This window comes from Xiphophorus maculatus, chromosome 6 (assembly GCF_002775205.1).
Source record: "Xiphophorus maculatus strain JP 163 A chromosome 6, X_maculatus-5.0-male, whole genome shotgun sequence".
NCBI lineage: Eukaryota > Metazoa > Chordata > Actinopteri > Cyprinodontiformes > Poeciliidae > Xiphophorus > Xiphophorus maculatus.
In genome coordinates, this window is record NC_036448.1 from 26,829,806 (window position 1) to 26,837,761 (window position 7,956).

A 7,956-nucleotide genomic window follows, 5' to 3' on the forward strand; every position below is an offset into this window, starting at 1 on the left:
GGGAAATGCAGGTGACCAGAAGCAAAATTGAAGCAGTGCAATTTGAAGTCTTTAAGTTTGGTAATCTGTGTTGCCTTCCTTATCTGTCTAACTGGACTACATGACATTGGAATATCTTGCGACAGAGATAATAATGGTTAATATTGTGATGATCAGTTGCAATCTGTGGGTCTTTTCTTGTTTCCTCTCTTCCTCATCTGCACTTCATTCACTTTAACATTGTGGGCAACACCATTTGTGTCCAGTATGAGCATCTGCTGCCATGAGACTCTGCCCAACTGACTAAAGATTACATTAGCATGAAAAATACAAGTTCATAAAACTTGGAATACGTTAGTCTTTGTGTTATGAGGATTGCTGCGCGCTGATATTGTGATGACGACGTGTTGTGCAGGCCTACCATATAGTGCATTTACCAAGGTAATCAGGTATGTATGTGCCCAGAAACCCATGTTTTCATGAATAGTATCTTGGGTGGTTTGTGTTATGTTTCAGCTAGTCATCTAGCAAGGACGAGGTTTGCTCATGAGTAATGTCTTTATTCTCAGGGATATAATAAAACTTTGATTCCAATGTGTGAGCACCAGAGCTGCAGGAATGAGCATTTTTCTAACAAAATGGTAGAACATGACATACTGGGAATAATTTCAGGGAAACTTAAGGAACATTGCCTTTACTGTTAGAACAGGAAGCTACCAGATCACAGTCACAGGGTAATGTTTATTCAACCTGATTTGGAGGTTTGTGTTGAAACATAAATGCTCCTTCAGGTGATGATTTCTTAACTCCAAAATATGCGAGATATTGGCTTTCGTTTTCCTTCCAGGTAACAGCCTTTTGGGACGAAAAAGTTTGTTCAGAGGAGCCAGATTTCTTTTTTAATAACTTCCTGTTTTTTAATCTAATAAAATTCAGTAAGGATTACCATGACCTGAATGAATGAGAATTGATACGGATGAATGCTTAGAATGAATTTATAAAGTTTAAGCAAAATGTCTGGTCTAATCCATTTTTACATTCTTGGTGACTTTGATACGTTTCTTGGGACCCGAGGCTGCAAATGTAAAACAAGGATATTAAATAATGCACAGCGACCAGCACAGCACAACATGAGTATAAAAGTTTATTTATCACTTTGAAAGATTTTGAGAACGTAAAAAATATGTTGGTGTCAAAAGCGACAACTGAATTTTTCAACATGTTTACTATTTGTTTGTGTTGTCTTATAAATATTCGAGTTTCAGATTTATCTGGCTGTTCCCAAAGTCCAAAAGTAACAAAATGGAAAAATGATCCAGGAGGCAAAATACCACAGGGCGTGTTAATGTAGTGAATTACTTTTGTAAATAATTTTTGCACAAAATTAAAGGGGAAAATATTCAGAGAGGAGTTTAGTATTCAGGCAGCGAGTTTAAAACATGTTCAGCTATATAATTATTCTCATATTTTTATTCCACTGGAGAAATAATTACAGAAAGCTAAAAGTAGCATATCTGGAGAAATGTTCATCTTATCTTTAGATATGATGCATTTTTAACATTACCACTAACATGGTTGTTACAGATCAATATACTGAATCTGTTAATCAGATAAAATATAACTGGCAGATAATTATTAAAATGATATCCACATTTAAGCAATTGAGTTATTGAATGTCTTTTGTCTGTATGACATTTAATTATTGTTCGAGTTAAATTGTGCAAGATATAGATTACATTTAAGGCCGGACACTTTTTTAAAGGATTCATCACAGTCCAATTTTACTACACTTCACAAAAGTAAGTCTTTTTCACAACAGTGTGTGAACTTTATCTCTAATCTTACTGATCATCTTCTCACTTGTCCTGATCTCCTATTACCATGACTAAGGCAAATTTTAACTTTGAAAATTAAGCTGAGAATTGTAATTCCTGCTTTTATACCAACTTGCTACATTTCTACAGTAAAACGTGATGGTGGCAGCATTATGCTTCGGGGTTTCTTAAGTTTCTCCTAAATTTGTTTTTTTAGGGTGGATAAAGTTGTTAATTTCTAATTTGTCCTAAAATACTGATTAATTTTCACCCACATTCATGTTATCCTAGTAGGTTTGATCGTTGCACACCTTACTCTTTCTCAACATTTACTATCTGCCATGCATTTGGGGAAAACCAAACTTAAAGTACTTTAAAGTAAATAAATACTAATTAAAAAGACAAAAGATTACCAAGAGAAACTCAGGCATATTGAATGCAATAAATTGTATCTACATGCAGGGAGTTCCTTAAAAATTGTCTGTTTTTCAACAGCACCTATAATGGGTGAAATATCATAAGCGCTGACTGGCCTAAGCAGAGATCAGAACCAAAATAAAAACCCGTAATCAGGTTTTGGTTGACCTGTATCTGGAACTGACCAGAGGAAACGTCCAAACAGGAGATATTATTATATCTCACATATTTTGAGAACGTCTGTGAGGAAAAGAAATAAATTATGCCAAGGTGAGGTTTTGTGTGCTGAACCACTTCAACCAAGGGAGACTGAATGCTGTAACTCAAATCAAAGGATGCTTCAATAACAATAGTTTTAGTTCAAGAGTGTGCTCATCTTGCATATGCAAACAAGATTGTTGCACCTTTTTTTATTTAATATATTTCCCCCACATTGTTTTTTTCTGTATTTGTAAAAGAGAATTGCAGGATACATTCACGCATGAAACCTCCATAAACATCAAACTGAGGATCGTCAGTGAAGAGCAGAGAAAAGTTCCTCCCAGTGGAAAATAGCATTCCTCTTCATATCCTAACACTTGTCTCTTTGTTTTCTTCAAGCCTCAGGCTGTAGACAAACACATGCACAGCAGTGTGTGAGTGATCAGAATAGGGAATGAGGTCTGTGGCATTGTACACCTGACCTCCTTACAGCTGAGCCTTGTAACAATATCATGGTGCCCCATGCTGTTGTATCGTGTCAAATGACTGGAGTCTTCTACTGCTCCTGTGGGGATGTAGATGACTGATGTATTATTTCATTTTTCTGCAGGCTGAATGTGTTCGTTTTTGTTTTGAGTAATGTTGTTGCTGCTGGCTAGAAGACCAAATATTCAACAGGAGCAATTCAATGTTTTGGTAACATATTGTTTAAAGGTTTGGAGAATGGCAAATGTCCAAACATTAAGTGCAGAAGGAAAGGAAAAATGGCAACCTGTGTAAGAGCATGAGAACAACAAACATAAATATGATGTTAGAGGTTCATTTATAGAGATACCTCATTTCACTTTGCAGTATTTAGAACAAACTGAGCCTAACAAATAACATCCAATGACGGTTTTTTTAACTTTCTGTATGCTGAAAAATAGTCTTAATACTATAATTTATATAACATGCAGCATATTGTCAAACATATTCCCCTTTCTGTCTTCAAACACATGTACACTTCAGTGATGCCATTTGAACATATGACAGCTTCATCTCTTCCAGGAAGGCTACCCAAAAACTTTAGGAGTGTTTACAGGAATTTTTTAACCATTCTTCCAGAAGTGCGTGTGTGAGGTTTAACAAAAATATTAGATTGAGCCTTTTATCAGGTTCAGGACAGGATTCTGGGAAGTCCATCAAGTTATCTCATACCACACAACCATATCTTTATGAAATGTGCTTGTGTGAGTGTGAAATTGACCAAAATGTCTCCTTAATGCTAAAGATTAAGGAGTGTACTGGAACTAGGGGACTGAGCCCAATCTCCTGAGAAACACCATGCCATAGTGCGCTTTGCACCAAACTATATCCATGCGACCTCATAGTCAGGCAAGTGTTGATCTCCTGGCAGCTGCCAAAACAAGACTCATCCATTGGACTACCAGACAGATACGCATGATTTGTAACTCGAAGATAACATCCCCACAGCTCCAGAGATGTAAGGGTTGGATACAGCTGCTTGGCCATAGGAATGCATTATGTGAAGCTCTCTACAAAATGTTCTTGTGTTATTCTGGAAGTTTCCACGTAAAAAACAATCCATAGTGCTACGCTTTGCTTCATCCAGACAATCTGGACTCTCAACTATTGAGAAACAATTGTTACGACTGGCTCAAGGTCATAACAAAAACGGGAGCCCATGCAATGGTTAAAGTGCAGAAAAAGGAATATTTATTAACAAAAACTACATTGGATTGTGAACGTCAGTATCAGTGGTGAAAGGCAAATGCTTGGATGTGGTGTATGAGTGCAAATGGAAGTGTTGAAGTGCAAAAACAAAGACAAACTCAAATGTGCAAAAGGAGGGGAGCTGAGGCCTGGCAACAGAACACAAGCGTCAAGTGGCAGAGTGGATGCCGAAGGCCTCCCAGAGGGTGGAGACGGCCGGGTTTAAATACTCTGTGCTCCAAACCAACAGATCAGCAGCACCTGTAAATGGGAGGAGCACAAAGGCAGACAACAACACCTGCAGCCCAGCCCTTAAGGTCCAGGGCTGTAACACAATTACTTGCTGGAGGCGTGGACTCTGCTGAAGTTTAAATTTTACCCACTCTCTAATGTTTGCCTGTGATGTATGTAATACATGTTCAAAGCATTGCAGTCAGGTATTCCAGATTCCCAAGCTACAGTTTATTTTGTACTCTATGAAACGATACACAAACAAGAGTCTCATTCCACAGAAAAATCATTGAATAGGTGAATCCACTGCATATGCTGTTGGATTTCACATTGACTTCAAAGTTTCTGGAGATTTCTGTAGAATCTTCTGACAAGGAAAACAATGTCAGAATCATGCTGGGATGTACTGCCACTGCTACAGCTTGCTTGTTCATACTAACTAAACAGAAGCAGTGTAACATTGCATCGTGTGAGCTGTCAAAGAGACTGCCAGCCAAACAGAGTCGAGAGACTGACAAAGGAATTGTGTCTAGAACAGCGATTCTTGACACTCCAGTTCTTGCTTCAACACATACATTCATTAAATGCAGTGAAAAACTGTTTTGAACAGCATTCCTCCCTTTGCATGACGAAAACCGTATTCCCAGGTATGGAAACAGCAATAATGCTGCCCTGAATGGCAAACATTAAAATGGTCATACATACCTAGAGTTTAAAGTCATTATTTTTATTAAGTGAGGACATCCCAGCAACATTGATTACTCAGAATTTAATGAAGTGTTCAAAAGGGTCTTAAAATAATCTATTGCAAATCTAAACACACAAAGCCTTAAACCAGTTCTACTTTGGGGCGTGCAAAGAAGAATGAACAAAAAGGTCATTCTAGATGGGCAGGGCTGGGAAAGACAGTCAGCATCAAGTCTGGCTCTACAAAGTATTGACTGAACACACACATAGTCTAACTACTATTTGTACATTTTTGTGTGGAACATTTGGAAAAATGCCTTTTTCTTTCATTTGACAGATTTTCTCCACTTTTTATTGGTCTTTTATATAAATCCCCCCAAAAAAACAGCATGAAATTTCCAGTTGCGGTGTGGTGGGCAAGACAAGGTACAATTTAAATAAAATAAATGCAAAACCCAGAGTTGTCAAAGAGATTTTTCTTTTCTCACTTTCTTGTCCTGCTACTCTTCAACTTATCATTTTACCATCAGCAAAAGCGAAACACATTCCTTTACATTTCTTAAAGCTACTGACTGAAGTGAGTTTAAATCTGACACAAAGTAGAACAAGTGGCTAAATCTCTCCCTTTTCATCTAAAGCCCAGTGAAGAGATGAATCCCCCCTGGCTCTCTCTGCAGCCTAAAGTCAAATATATGTTGGGTTAAAATCTCAGATGAAGAAAGCGTAAAGAGACCCTAATTTGAAGTGAAAAAGAGGGGGAGGGTATGTGGACTTCAAGGCTTTCTTAGCTTCCCCATCCACTTTTGTTGGCAGCTAACTGGAGTAATTGGGATGTGGATGAGACAGTGATCAAACGAAACCTTTGCACCTCCATCACTGTTAATGAAAGCTCAACAAGCAAATACAGAACTGCCAAGCCCTTTGTAGTCACACAAGTATGTGTTTGAATGCGTCTGTGGAAGCAGGCCTGTTTGTGAGGGTGTGTACTGTAAGTGTGGTTGCACAGATCCACTGTGATTGCTGTGGTTATTTTTAAGGCAATTATTTTGTTTTTTGGCAGCGTCAGTCAATCAGACTGACTCGGTCTGCATTCAGATAAGTCGTCTAACAGCACAGATACAAAAAGTCAAGATTTCTCACTGTCTGTGTGTTTGTTCAGTTGGCTTATCGCTTTGGAGGCAATGTAACACCTCAGGGGGTTTGAATTCAATTATCAACAAAATTATAGAGAAAAACAAAATTCACAATGTGTTTATTTCACGGAAAAGTAATTATTCTAGACTCTGGGGGATTTAGATAAAGAACAATACTCTGTGCCTTCTAACATTGTTACTGCTGGGGTGTGTCAGTCTGCGTAAGACTCTTGAGAGATGAGAAGTAGATTTGGGAAGAGGGGATAAAAAAACTTTGTTGACAGTGGATTTTCTGAGCTCCAGTACGTGTCTGTCATGTATTAATAGTTTCTGCTGTTGAAACTCTTGTTTCATTCTTGACTAAAACATACATAGCATGAAACAAATTTGTAGTGTGTAGTGTCCCTGCACACATTTTTAACAATAAAATTTCATGTTTTGCAGGTTTACATTTCAGATATTTCCACTTTTGGATGGGAGGATGGGTAGAAGATACATACGTACAATATCAATACCAAGAAAACCTTTTCCAAAAATATGATCCTGTACAACTCATCTTAAAAACAAACATTAGTCAGAACAAAAATGTAAAAACTAAAAAACTGCTACAATCTTTTTTTGCATAGTTGTGAGCAGTCATAAACTAATATTTTATAGAAACATCTTTTAGAGTGCAAAGTTATAGATTGTTTACTGTTAATGTTTTTCATTCCAGTGTTTCTATGGCTGGTAGATTCAGAAAGAGACGTTAATATGTATAGCAACTTTTGCAAATATTCACAACATTCTTCACAAAAATATTATAAATATCAAAGCCTGACTTAATTAAAAAGTGAATAAAAATATGACAAGCTGGCTTTTCACTGCTCTTTTCTGCAAGATTTTTTAGTGTGTCATTCTCGTAATCATGCAATACATGGAAATTTACTATTAGACTTGAGCAGCTGTGTCCATCGAAATTCTCATAAATAATAACCATCCTTTCAAAGAAATAGCTGGGAGCCAAATGCAGCAGCTGAATGACAGAAAAATGAAGCATTTCTAAAATAAAAAATCCTTATCATCAGTTTATTAACAACAACACAGCAATATCACTAATTCTAATGAGTGTTAACATTATAGCTGCAGGAAACTGAGCAACTGAGAAACAGTGTCATGTGATGAGCCACTGCTTTATTCTAAATGGCATTAACAGGGAAACCAGGTGAAAAGTAACACCCTATAGCAGAACAACAGGCATAATCTGATAATAAAATATTGCTTAGTTGGTACCTATAGAAGGCTTAATATTTAGTTTCTTTGAACAGCCTTCTTGATCTGACAGCTTAGCTTTTACACAACCTAAATGAAATCACCTCTGAGAACTTCTTGTTACATACACTGTAGCTTCTCAATTCCAATAGTTGACCTGCATCTCTCCACAGTGTCAGTCTGTCAGCGCTCCCACAGGGAGGCTAAAGGCAGTAATAACCAGTGTGATGTCTCTGCTGTCACTCAGTGTTTGTTCAAGTGTGCCTGAGTTTCTTTCTCTGTGTATTACTTCATATGTTTGTCTCAGCATGTTTGATGTTTCACTTAAGTGACAAAGAGAAACACTTCTGTCACATATAGCCGGGGCATTAACTCTTTCCTGCCATACTGCGCAGCCATCTGTTTCTCAAACTAACCCCCAGTGGCAACATGTGTCACAAACTGTCGCTGACACTGTAATGAAATCTTTCAGAAACTCATGCTATGGACAATACTTGGTAGATTTATTTAAATCTTACAAACAAGTAATT